This window comes from Salmo trutta, chromosome 7, assembly GCF_901001165.1.
Source record: "Salmo trutta chromosome 7, fSalTru1.1, whole genome shotgun sequence".
In the NCBI taxonomy this organism is placed as follows: domain Eukaryota; kingdom Metazoa; phylum Chordata; class Actinopteri; order Salmoniformes; family Salmonidae; genus Salmo; species Salmo trutta.
Window position 1 is genome coordinate 13,703,204 of NC_042963.1, and position 14,144 is coordinate 13,717,347.

The 14,144-nt window shown below is 41.1% G+C and overlaps 1 protein-coding gene across 2 annotated transcripts in view; it reads right to left on the reverse strand.

Annotated features, from left to right (window-relative positions):
- The window catches only part of pparab (peroxisome proliferator-activated receptor alpha b), a 68,421-nt gene extending 54,605 nt beyond the window's left edge, over positions 1-13,816 (reverse strand). Inside the window, exon 1 of one of the 2 annotated variants that reach the window (XM_029758051.1) lies at positions 13,646-13,816. The gene's annotated coding sequence lies outside the window, so the exon portion shown is untranslated. Of the gene's footprint in view, positions 1-13,640 lie in introns of both variants that reach the window. The other variant, XM_029758050.1, reaches the window with a different exon arrangement.
- Positions 13,817-14,144: the final 328 nt, after the last annotated feature.

Here is a 14,144-nt window from a genome sequence, read left to right on the forward strand (position 1 = left end):
AAGATTAAATACTGAGACTACCTCAATCATCTAAACTGGAACAACCATCCCAGTAACGGGTGCAATGAGTCCTCCTACTAACAGATTGTATGTTATTTATCTTTGTGTAGCATCACAAAGAGTGAGAGAGAGAGAGAGAGAGAGAGAGAGAGAGAGAGAGAGAGAGAGAGAGAGAGAGAGAGAGAGAGAGAGAGAGAGAGAGAGAGAGAGAGAGAGAGAGAGAGAGATCATGAGCAGATGGACTCCCGCATGTTTTTACAAAAAGATAGATACAGTAAACTTGGATTTTTCCGCAAGGACATATACAGGATACTACCCTCCACAACATAACCTTCACTTCAAATCAAAATTCCAAAACTAAAACCTGATTTGGACAAAATTACCTGGAAGGATTCCTACTACCAAAGATTCTTATTTCCAAGGTCTATACAGCAAAAGAAGAACAAGAAACCTGAAAACACCATCCAACCTGGAACTGAGTGAGTAATGTTTAGTCTGAAGCTACTTTTAAAGGCAAGAAGAAAAATAAATTACAATGATATATTTTATTTTGTAAGGACTGAATGCTAAGTTAAGGCTACCAAGCTTGCTAGGACTGAACAGATCAGATCAATTAGCACTGAGGTGTGAAGTGAGAGGTGTCTCAAAGCCATTGAACCCAACAATTGCAGGAGAGTTTCACAGCCTCCCCCACCCAAATGCAGAGGCCTTTGAAGCCCCCTCCATCTGTGCAGAGGTAATTACAATACAGTACCCCTGGATTCATTTCTATTTTGAACTGATATGCAGCCAGGACACTTCAATTGTAAATTACTTCAATAAGAAACAATATTGTTGCTTTGATCATATCAGAAGATATCCTTCTCGGAACCTCCAAAAGCCGAAACTGAAGAGATATAGCTAGCTAATGACTTCCTTTTTCACATGGAAAATAAATGGTGGACAGAGACTTGCTACATCAGCTAGCTAACTGGGATTTTTTACAAGGAATCTGTCTCCCGAAAAAGCTTCTCCCAAGTGGGTGTGACACCTACTCCCATTGCCTGGTGCACTGCTGTTTGGATTGCACCTGGTGATTTGTTCACCGTCTGCCCTGACCTGTCTCCCCTGTCTGGTACAGGTACCCCAGCCACAATCCCACCTCTCCCGAGTTTTCGCCCGCCTCCAGCACACACGCACTGTTGGGGTGAGTGACTCTGAACTTACAATGGCTAGCCCCAAGTCGTCATATTTTTTCTTGTGCTTTATTTGCCTCGTGACTCTTGCATGCTTTGTTGACTATGAACTTGCTTGTTTACCCAACAGTGGGACAGACTATGTTTGTTCCCACACTCGGGACTCTGACTCTCTATTGGTTATATGGCCTCCCATCCTATTCTAACCACTTCTCGCCGGCTTTGTATTCATGTTACCTGATGATATTGCTGTACAATATGTTCTTGTTGCCATCTAATGCACATTCAAATGTCATAACAAATCAACACAGCAGAGCTCTCCCTGTCCTCTGCCGTGCCCTGATTGTATTACTGCTGATGATATCTGGAAATGTACATGTACACCCTGGCCCATCTACTGTTGCTAGCCTCAATTCTGACTTGTGCTCTGATATCTGCTTCACTGATTTCTGCTTTTGTAAAAGCCTGGGTTTTCTGCACGTCAACACTAGAAGCTTATGGATCAATTGAAAGTGTGGGTTCACAGCTCTAATCCAGATGTGTTGGTCATCACTGAGACGTGGTTAAGAAAGAGTGTTTTAAACACTGTTGTTAACCTTTCTGGTTATAACCTTTTTTGTCAAGACAGATCTTCCAAATGGTGGGGGAGTAGCAATCTTCACCAAGGAACACCTTCAGTGCTCAGTTGTCTCCACCAAGTTGTGTCCCCAAATAATTTGATTTGCTGGTTTTAAGCATTAAACTTTCAAATAGCTCTTTGTTGACTGTTGCTGGGTGTTATTGTCCTCCATCAGCACCGGCATGTACCTTAAATGCCCTTAGCTCTCTCCTGGCTAATTAAACTAAGTCTGAATTTGTCCTGCTAGGTGACCTAAACTGGGACATGCTTAAACCACCTGATCAAGTCCTAAAGCAATGGAACTCCCTAAATCTTTCTCAGATTATTACCAATCCTATGGTATGACTCCAAACACCCATAAAATGCTACTCTCCTTGATGTTATCCTCACAACTAATCCTGATAGGTATCAGTCTGGTGTTTCCTGTAATGACCTTAGTGATCACTGTTTTACAGCCTGTATTCGTAATGGCTGCTCAGTGAAATGACCTGTCCTGATTTGTCATAGATGCTTGCTAAAAAACTTTCATGAGCAAGCCTTCCTTCATGACCTGGCCTCTGTAAATTGGTATAGAATCAGCTTGAGCCATTCTGTCAAAGTCGCTTGGACCTTCATTTTTTATATTTTCAGTGGTATTGTTAACAAACACACCCCCATAAAGAAAATGAGCATTAAAAACAGGTTCAGCCCCTTGGTCGACCGTGATCTGGCAGAGTTACTCCACCTCAAGTATTCCCTTTGGCGAAAGGCTCGAAACACGCACACTCAGGCTGACTGGCTCTCGTTCCGGCAATTGAGAAATGAGTGCACTCAGGCTATCTGGAAGGCCAAAGTTAGTTACTTTACGGAGCAGTTCTCTCTCTGTGGGTCTAACCCCAAGACGTTCTGGAAAACGGTTAAAGACCTAGAGAACAAACCCTCCTCCTCACAGCTTCCCATGTCCCTTAATGTTCATGATGTGGTTGTTACTGACAAGGAGCACATGGCTGAGCTCTATAATCACCACTTCATTAAGTGAGGAGTCCTATTTGAATCAGCCATGCCTCCTTGCCCATCCAACATTTCCTCATCTCCCACAGCCTTCTAATGACACTAGCCTCGATGCTCCTCCCTCTTTTCCCCCTGCCCCGATACAAAGTTTGTCCCTTCAGGCGGTCAGTGAGTCTGAGGTGCTAAAGAAGCTCCTTAAACTTGATCCCAAAAAAACATCTGGGTCAGATGGTTTAGACCCTTTCTTCTTTAGGGTTGCAGCCCCTATTATCATCGCCAAGCCTATCTCTGACAATTTTAACCTGTCTCTCCTCTCTGGGGAGGTTCCCATTGCTTGGAAGGCAGCCACGGTGCGTCCTTTATTTCAAGGGGGAGATCAAGCTGATCCTAATTGTTATTGGCCTATTTTTAATTTGCCCTGTGTATCAAAAAGTGTTGGAAAAACTTGTCAATAATCAACTGACTGGCTTTCTTGATGTCTATAGTATTCACTGCAGCCTTAAAGGTCCTAAATGATGTCACCATTGCCCTTGATTCTAAACAATGTTGTGCTGCTATTTTTATTGACTAGGCCAAAGCTTGTGATACGGTAGATCATTCCATTCTCGTGGGCCGGCTTAGGAGTATTGGTGTCTCTGAGGGGTCTTTGGCCTGATTTGCTAACTACTTCTCTCAAAGAGCGCAGTGTATAATGTCAGAACATCTGCTGTCTCAGCCACTGCCTGTCACCGAGTGAGTACACCAAGGCTCGATGCTAGGCCCCACGCTCTTCTCAATTTACATCAACAACATAGTTCAGGCAGTAGGAAGCTCTCTCACCCATTTATATGCAGATGATACAGTCATAATCAGCTGGAGTACTCCCTGGATTTTGTGTTAAACACTCCACAACAAAGCTTTCTTAGTGTCCAACAAGCTTTCTCTGCTCTTAACCTTCTTCTGAACACCTCCAAAACAAATGTAATGTGGTTCGGTAAGAAGAATGCCCCTCTCCCCACTAGTGTGATTACCGTAAATTCCGGACTATAAGCCGCAACTTTTTCCCAGCTTTGAACTTCGCGGCTTAAACAATGACGCGGCTAATATATGGATTTTTCCCGCTTTCAATTTTTTTTTTCCAAAAAAATACATTCTGTGACGTGCTCAGTTTTTTGGCGGCATGAAGCTTTCATTAGACCAATGAAATTGCCGAACGGGTTAAGGTCAAACAACTTTTTTGTTTACTGTTTAGATTAAATCGAGCGCTCTCAAACTTCCCATCATTCTGATTACGGTAGTCATTTTGTCACCCTCATCATGGCAAAGACACGGAGAAATGCATATGATGCAGCTTTCAAGTTGAAGGCGATTGATCTGGCTGTTGGAAAAGGAAATAGAGCTGCTGCACGGGAGCTTGGTCTTAATGAGTCGATGATAAGACGTTGGAAACAGCAGCATGAGGAATTGACTCAGTGCAAAAAGACAACTAAAGCTTACTGATAATTAAAAAAAAATTGTTACAAGCCGTGTTTCGTTAAAGCCTATTTATTTTTGTTACAAGCCGTGTTTCGTTAAAGCCTATTTATTTTTGTTACAAGCCGTGTTTCGTTAAAGCCTGTGTAAAGTTAATTTGTTTCAATGTACCGGTAGGCAGCTGCGGCTTATAGACATGTGCAGCTTATTTATGTTCAAAATAATATATATATTTTTTAAATTCAGTGGGTGCGGCTTATATTCAGGTGTGCTTAATAGTCCGGAAATTACGGTACTACCTCTGGGGGTTTAGAGCTTGAGGTAGTCACCTCATACAAGTACTTGGGAGTACAGCTAGACGGTACATTGTCCTTCTCTCAGCACATATCAAAGCTGCAGGCTAAGGTTAAATCTAGACTTGGCTTCCTCTATCGTAATCGCTCCTCTTACACCCCAGCTGCAAAACTAACTAAGATGCCCAGCAAAAAAACACTCAAACTGGACAGTTTTATCTCCATCTCTTAATTTAAAGACTCATTCATGGACACTCTTACTGACAGTTGTGGCTGCTTCACGTGATGTATTGTTGTCTCTACCTTATTGCCCTTTGTACTCTTGTCTGTGCCCAATAATGTTTGTACAATGTTTTGTGCTGCTACCATGTTATGCTGCTGCCATATTGTGCTGCTACCATGTTGTTGTCATGTTCTGTTGCTACCATGCTTTGTTGTCATGTATTGCCGCCATGCTATGTTGTTGTCTTAGGTCTCTCTTTATGTAGGGTTGTGGTGTTTCTCATGTCGTGATGTGTGTTTTGTCCTATATTTTTATTTTATTTTTTATTTTTAATCCCAGCGCCCGTACCTTTTGGTAGGCCGTCATTGTACATGCCTAGTTAAATAAAGGTTAAATAAAAAATACAAAAATAATAATGAAATTAATCAACCAATCAATGTATAATGCAAAAACAGATATTAAAACAAACAATTCTGAAAATCACCCGCAATAGAGCATGCTGGGAAATATGATATATGGTTCTATATAGAACCCTTCTTGCCATCTGAAGAATCCTTCTTGCCTTCCAAAGAATCATTAAAAAAAACTTTGTTTCAAAAAGTTTTCTGATAATAACCCCTATCCCTCTGCAAAGAACCCTATTGGATCCCTTTTTTCTAAGAGTGTACACAGGCTTGAGGAATACCAGAAGGGCCCTGTAGTCTCCAACATCAATGGGAGGGCTGTGGGTTTATTGAACCCTTTTTTCTAAAGAGGAGTGGATAGCAGAGTAAAGCAAAAAGCATTGTCAATCCGGCATTTGCATTGGCTGTATAGCATTTACTGCGATGCGGCCTCTGCAGAAGTCAGGGGATTCATACTTCTTGCACTTTCAGGAGCAGAGCAGAGCTGTTGTGAAGGAAGTTGTCAGGGAAGGGAGTTTGTGTTTATACAGGACGTACCGCCCCCACCTACCGTCAACCAATCATGTCAATGTGGAGCTATAACATTTGGGAGACGCACGGCATCGCCATACGGAGCTTGATTTGGCATCCGGAGATGCCGCAATTGTGCCACACCCTCCGTACGGAGCCTCCGAGCCACATCAAGCATAAATCGGCTTTAAGAGACTTGCACATATCCTCACATAGTCAGTCGCGCAGGCAGAGAAGTACACACACATAAACACGTCGCCAAACCAGTACACACGTGTGTGCACGAACGCACGCATGCACTCACACAGAGTTACCAACATACCCACATGCTCGCCGATACCTCCATGAACACATTCTCTGTACTACAGCAGCCTCTTGATACGGCTTCTATGGTGACATTTCCCTTCAGAAGGACTCTCACCTCCCTAATGAACATGCATACCAGGCTTCTGAAAGAGGACGTGTGTAGTAACCTACTGACATGTTGTTCTCGGAATCACAGAGAAAGAAAGATGATAAATGCAAGATTGAAAGCAGTAAAGACGAAACCGGAAAGTCCTGTTTGAGGAGGGGGAAAAAATAAAGCCCTCCCCTCTGTCTCTCATTCTTTCTTTCGCTCTGTGTCTCTATGCAGCTGTCTAAAGCAGCCAAGCCAATTACAGGTCTCAAGTTCCAGTGGTGTAAAGTAGTTTAGTAAAAATACTTTAAAGTAGTACTTAAGTCGTTTTGGGGGGTATCTGTACATGACTTGACTAATAATATTTACTTTTGCTTTTCTTCAGGAATGTAGTGAAGTATGTACTTTTTACTCCATACATTTGAATGCTTAGCAGGAAAGGAAAATGGTCTAATTCACACACGTATAAAGACAACATCCCTGGTCATCCCTACTGCCTCTAATCTGGCGTACTCTCTAAACACATGCTGCATTTCTAAATGATGTCTGAGAGTTGGAGCGTGCCCCTGGTTATTCGTAAATAAATAAAAACTAGAAAATGTGGCCGTCTGCTTTGCTTAATATAAGGAATTTGAAATGATTTATACTTGTACTTTTGAAACTTAAGTACATTTTAGCAGTTACATTTACTTTTGATACTTAAGTATATTTAAAACCAAATACTTTTGGACTTTAACTCAAGTACATTTTTACTGGGTGACTTTCACTTGAGTCATTTTCTATTAAAGGTATCTTTACAGTTACTCAAGTATGACAATTGGGTACTTTTCCCACCAATGTCAAGTTCCTACAGACAAATCTCTCACAGTGCAGCCAAACCCTTTAGAAACGTACTGCCTAAGAACAGAACAGGAGAAGTATCCCATAGCTCCCATCTGAATAGACTAAACATGTACAACACATGGTTAGGAAGGGACTATGTCCTGAGATTGTGGGTCATAGACATTATGCAGGTACTATTCATCTGCAGTGGTTCTACACTATAGCTCTGTGCCCCATGATCTGAAGTTGCATGGAAAGCTCTGATGAGAAATTGTACCTTTTTGAAAGCTAAAGAAGATCCATTGGGTTCTGTCAGTGCATGCAGTAACCAACTCAACAGGCAACTACCAACTTGCTGCTGGTGGAACAAGTGTCCTGCAGCTCAAATCCCCCTGTATCATTGGTGCAGTGGAGAGAACAGTTTTGCAGGTGCACATTGAAGGGCTCTTGAGGAATACTTCATACATCAATATCAGATCAATTTCTATAAAATCTTTGCAACTGAAAATGCGGTTCTCAGGAACTTCAGCTTGCACTCAACACAGTTTAGCCTACATGCACAAAAGAAGGAAAGTGAGTAGACCTCCTTGTGCATGAACATGAACATGAACACTTTGGGATATGCAACCATGGCAGATCATTAATGGATATTAAACCAAGAGGAAACTTTGCAGCATGATAAGGGCCACTGTGGAAAGTTTTCACTGATGGGAGGGTGACCTTTGAACTAAAGGCAAACTTCACGTCCACACACCCCTGGCAGTATGGACAAGGGCCCCAAGGCAGCAACCAAAGATAATTATTAAGTAACCCTCAACTACCACTGCAGTCAGTTTGTGTCCAGGCTAGAATGTAAAACAATTCCAGTAAAATGAACAGTGCATTACTGGCAGCAATTTGTCAATAAGTTATTGTAATTTATTTTACACTACAGCTATTGTATTTCATTTTATGGTAATCCATTTTACAGTACCAACATGTTTACTGTATTCTAATTTACAGTATATTACTGGAATTACTCATGCTGTGACATATTACCCAGTGTTCTTTGCAAGTTTTAATTTTTACATTTAGGTAATTTAGCGGGCACTCTTGCCCTTAGCAACTTACAGTCACTGCTTTCAATAAAGGTTGATAAAAATAACACTTATCACAGTCATAGCAATTAAAACGTGTCTATAACCGTTACTGAAAATGTTGTTATAGTTAAGGATCCATTGGTTTTGAAAATAATTGCATACCGAACAAAGGTATGAATGCAACATGCAACAATTTCAAAAAGTTTACTGAGTTACAGTTCATATGAGGAAATTGGTAAATTCATTAGGCTTTAATCTACGGATGACTGGGAATACAGATATGCATCTATTAATCACAGATACCTTAAAATAAATGGGCCTCGGGATGTCGTCATGGTGTTTATGTGCATTCAAATTGCCATTGATAAAAATGCAATTGTGTTCGTTGTCTGTAGTTTCTGCCTGCCCAAACCATAACCCCACGGCCACTATGGGACAATCTGTTCCCAACGTTGACATCAGCAAACCACCCGCCCACGATGGCGCCGGAGGAGATGGCTGCCGTTTTACGGGCTCCTAACCAGCTGTGCTATTTTGTGTGTTTTTTTTTCTCGCATTGTTTGTAACTTATTTTGCACATAATGTTGCTGCTACTGTCTCTTATGACCAAAAATAGTTTCTGTATATCAGAACAGCGGTTACTCACCCCGAACTGGACAAAGATTTTTTCTTTAATGAGTCCGATGCGAAGGATATACTGCTTCACCAAGACCAGGCCTAAATCCCCATTATTCGTGTAAAGAAAATACGGAAATTCAAGGGGCGGAGATCGGGGTGCCTTGTGAGAATTTGTCGGCGAGTGGGTAACCAGCCTCTACCATCCGTTCTATTGGCCAACGTGCAATTACTGGAGAATAAAGTGGATGATCTCCGTTCGAGACTATCCTACTAATGGGACATTAAAAACTGTAATATCTTACGTTCCACTGAGTTGTGGCTGAACGACGACACGGATAATATACATTTGGCTGGGTTTTCTGTGCATCGGCAGGACAGAACCTCTAACGGTGGGGGTGTGTGTGTATTTGTCAATAACAGCTGTTGCGCAATGTCTAATATTTACATTTACATTTACATTTAAGTCATTTAGCAGACGCTCAAGGAAGTCTCAAGGTATTGCTTGCCTGAGGTAAGCAATAGATTGCCCCATGGTGGGGTTAAGCTACGGACAATGAACAAAATTGCATTTTATCGATGGCAATTTGAATGCACAGAGATACAGTGACGTGATCCTGAGGCCCCTTGTCGTGCCATTCATCCGCCACCATCACCTCCTGTTTCAGCATGATAATGCACAGCCCCATGTCGCAAGGATCTGTACACAATTCCTGGAAGATGAAAATGTCCCAGTTCTTCCATGGCCTGCTTTATTCACCATACATGTCCCCCATTGAGCATATAAGGATCGAAGTGTACGACAGCGTGTTCCAGTTCACGCCAGTATCCAGTAACTTTGCACAGCCATTGAAGAAGAGTGGGACAACATTCCACAGGCCACAATCAACAGCCTGATCAACATTATGCAAAGGAGATGTGTCGTACTGCGTGAGGCAAATGGTGGTCACACCAGATACTGACTGGTTTTCTGATCCACGCCCCTACTTTCTTTAAAAGGTATTGGTGAACAACAGATGCAATATCTGTATTCCCAGTCATATGATATATCCGTAGATAAGGCCTAACAAATGTTATAAAATTGACTGATTTCCTTATATGAACTGTAACACAGTAAAATCTTTGAAATTGTTGCATTTATTTTTCAGTATATGTTTATTCAGTATAAATATTATTAAGGAACTACTACCACATATCACTTCGATTGGTACAGCACTCTCACTAAAGGATGCAACAAATATAACCACTAACAAAGCCTTAAAATATGTTAATGATCAGCAATTATTTCTCTTCCCACAATATTTCTCCACAATAAACAATCATTTACAGTTTGCTGCAGTAAATATATAGCAAAACAGCAAAACAGTACATTGCTGTTGAATTGTATTGAAAATAAAATCAGCAATTTCTAATAGTGCATATTTAACTATATATACTGTATATTTCAGCATACCAACTGATATTTTGTGTTTTATATCACCTGCAATTTAGACCTTAACAAAAGCATCTAAACTGACAGTGACTACTGGGCAAAACAGATCAAAGGGACATGGCTGCAACTCAAATATTAAAGGTTCTCTAGTCAGAGGGTGTGCTCGCCACCACCCGCCCCGAGATGCCAGCACAGCAAGGCCCCGCCTCCGGCCCAAAGTGATTTTCCAAGGGCGGGAAAAACCAAGCCCCGCCTGACACCCAGCTGAGCGTGGAAGCGAGCGTACCCATAACTACCCGGACCAGCACACAGCGTGAAGCCAAACCACAAAACATAAATAACGAAAAGCAAAACATACAATAATCCTACGCCCACCCTCACCCCTGATTGGAGGACCTCAAACATTTACACTGTACATTTGTGTATATAACTATTTCAACAGTCATCAATTCTACCCTTCAGATAGCCACAGATTAACCCAAATTTCCCAATAAATCATCATTGTAACATTTCCCCAAGCAATACATCCCTCCATTCTCCCACGGTGTCTCACTCGGGACTTGAACCTCCCCATCTGCAACATTTCTGCCAAAATTGCCTTAAAAATAAACATTTTACCCAAGGCAGCAATGATATTTCCTATTGACTGACTATGGTCCTTCAAATCTCCTAACAATAGAGTTTCAAGGTCCAACCGCACCCTGATATTATGGCATAACAACCATTCCTGGACCCAAAAAGAAGCTACCGATGGACAGTACCAAAATATATGCTCTACAGATTCTACCTCATGGCAGAGTCTGCAACTGTCTGACTGTTGAATTTTATATAATAGCTTATATTGAAAAAATCTAAATTGATGCATCAGTTGTTGTCTTGTATATCAGTTCATAAACTCGATGCCATGGTATTGGGACATCGAAAATCTGTTCCCAACTATCTTGTATGTAGCATAGTGGTCAATAAGTGAAACAGATTTTTTACGATTTATATTACTTATTTTAAACCATTTATGATCTTTAATTGGTGGCAGACAAACAAATTCATTCCTTTCTCTTTTAAGTAATTGCCTTTTCCATTTTTGTGGCAGAGCTGTGATGAGATGGTTATAATTTTGTATTGTGTCTTCTAGGGGATAAAATTGGAATTGTAGGCAACTCTGTATCGCTTCACTTAAAATAAGGTTACTTTAAACAGGGTTCCATTGTCAATCCACCAGAAATTGATATTTTTTAAATCTGTATAACAGCAAAGTGACCCCTTTTGAACATCAGATGTGCCTCTCTTGGTAGCCTACTGGAAAACCAGTTGGGATTTAGATTCAGTATTTAATTTTTTTTTAACCTTTATTTAACTAGGCAAGTCAGTTAAGAACAAATTCTTATTTTCAATGATTTTCAAGGAACAGTGTTCAGGGGCAGAACGACAGATTTGTACCTTGTCAGCTCGGGGATTCGATCTTGCAACCTTTCGGTTACTAGTCCAACACTCTAACCACTAGGCTACGCTGCCGAGTACCTTTGACAGAGAGAGGTTTAATGCCTTGATATTTAGTAGTTTTAGCTCTCCAAACTCAATAAATAAAACTTTTTTTTGCTACTACTTTGATCTGTCTCCTATATAACCATAATTGTTAGGGAACCACATACCAGTTAAATTGGTACAGCATTCTCACTAACGGGTGAAACAAATATAGCTGCTTATAAGACACACCTCAAAATATGTTAATGAGTAAGAAACAACAATACCACACACCCACTAGTGTGCAAAAGGTTTTTGGCACTCCAAAAATGAGGTATTGATATTGTATTCTAAATCACAGTAAGTTACTGGCAGCAATTAGCCAGTAAGTTACAGTAGTGTTTCAGGACAAGGTTGGTAGAATTCCTAAAATACAATATATTATCGTATTCTGTGGGGATACAGCATTCTCACTCATGGTTGCAACAAATATGGGCGGCAGGTAGCCTTGCTGTTAAGAGCGTTGGACCTGAAAGGTCGCATGTTTGAATCCCCGAGCCGGCAAGGTGGAAAAATCTCAACAACTGCTTCCTGGGCGTCTATTAAGACAACCCCCAGCACTTCTCTGATTTAAAGGTTGGGTTAAATGTGGAGGACACATTTGGTTGAATGCATTCAGTTGTGCAACTGTCTAGGTATCCCTTTTTCCCAAATATAGCTTATTTAAGGTACACCTTGAAATATGTCAGAGACTCCCTAAACTGAATACAGTAGGTTACCGTAGAATGCACAATACCTTTCTGTAAACACTGTAGAATGCACAGTAAAATACAGTAAATGTGTTACACAGTATTAATTATGGTGCATTGTCAGAGACTCTCCTCCCACAATGCACCATAATTAATACTGTAAAACACATTCATGGTATTTTACTGTGCATTCTACAGAAAGGTCTTGTGCATTCTACGGTAATCTATTACATTCAGTTTATACAATATCATACTGTTGATTAATACAAGTTACTGATACAATTACAAAACGTCTAACAGTATATCCTTACCAAGCCTCACATAGAATACTGTGACCCATGTGTAACAAATTCAGAAAAATAGTGGATGACTAAAAGAATGGGTTAAAATCTCAACAAGCCTGGATGTAGAAAAACCCAGGCAGCATTCCTGTAGCTTGGTAGACTGGGACAGGTACAGCAGGATTTGGATCAAGTTTCAGACTCACAGAGGAAGTGTGCAATTTGGCACTGAATGCCACCCTCAGAGAGTGGGGTCACAGCCAGGGCCTGCCATTATCAACAGTGACCCTGGAGCAATTGGGGTTAAGTACTGTACCCTGTTCAAGATTTTTCACCTTGTCGACATGGGGATTCGAACCCAATGCTCTAACCTCTAGGCTACATGCTGCTCCAACAACTGTCCTAGACAAAGATTTTAGCTCCATCCCTGAATATGTCCTCAACACCACCTCTCACCACTATTTGACATATCAAGACAAACTTCAAAGTGTATGGGACAATAAAACTGGTGCATGGGACAATAAAACATATGGTTTGTCTTAACTTATCACTTCTGCAATGAGAAAAATATTGAACATTTTCTATAAGTTAAATGCATATCCTAAAATAGAACATCTCTCTCAAGCTCCAAATATTAGGGTAAGGCTCCACTAGGGCAAACATTTGTTACTTTGATTCAAGGAGTGTGCAGTGCAACATGTAGCCTAGTCTATGCGTGGGAAAAAATAACTTAACAATGTCTTGCAAGTGCAACTTGGAGTATAAGACTGTCACAAAACTCTCATGGGCAGTTGTTTATTCATAGTAGTAACAGACTACAGGAGTTATGAACAGCCTTACATCACAAAAAAGCATGTATCGATATCCATGTCGGATGCGCCGGCGTGCTCGATGTGAAATCAGAATATACAATAACAATGGCCCCAGATATCTTGTTGCAACACTATCCATTCATAGATTTTCTGTTATTTTGCTGAAACTATAAATATGAATGGAATAAATTCCCTAAAAAACATCAGTCGATGAACACAGGCAAATTCGAATCGTAACATTTCAATTCTATGTCAACACCATATAGACATAAAGTAATGCAATTCACATCAATATGTGCAGTAATAACGCGATCAAATTGATCTACCTTACAGTAGACAGCCCGATCTGAAGCCGCCATATCGTCAGAAATCTAGGTGCGTTGAGAAACTGTCAGTGCGAGATCGGGAGGAACGAGGAGAGAAAAATAGTCCCCTTCTACACGTCCTTGTTTGTCTCCTAAACAACGCTGTCGCTGTCAAAATTCCCCACCACACTGACCACAGAGCTCGACCCACCCGCCGGAACTGACGTCATAACTGACAGCTGAGGCAAAAGAAGCACACACCCCTGACACACCTATCATTTCAACGAATAGAAAAATATCTCAATTGTCACGCCTCGCGTCCTCGCTCCTCGTCTCCTTCTCAACACCCATTGGATGAGAAAGCCAGAGGTCCCGCCTCTCTGTCCTTCTCCTCCAATAGATTTTGAGAAGGAGGAGGGGAGAGAGGACTCGAGAAGAATGATATTGAGATTCTCCCCATGTCTTTTCCCTGTTCAGGACCCCTCCTAACAATGAAATGACATGAGGGAGCAAGGCAAGAACAGT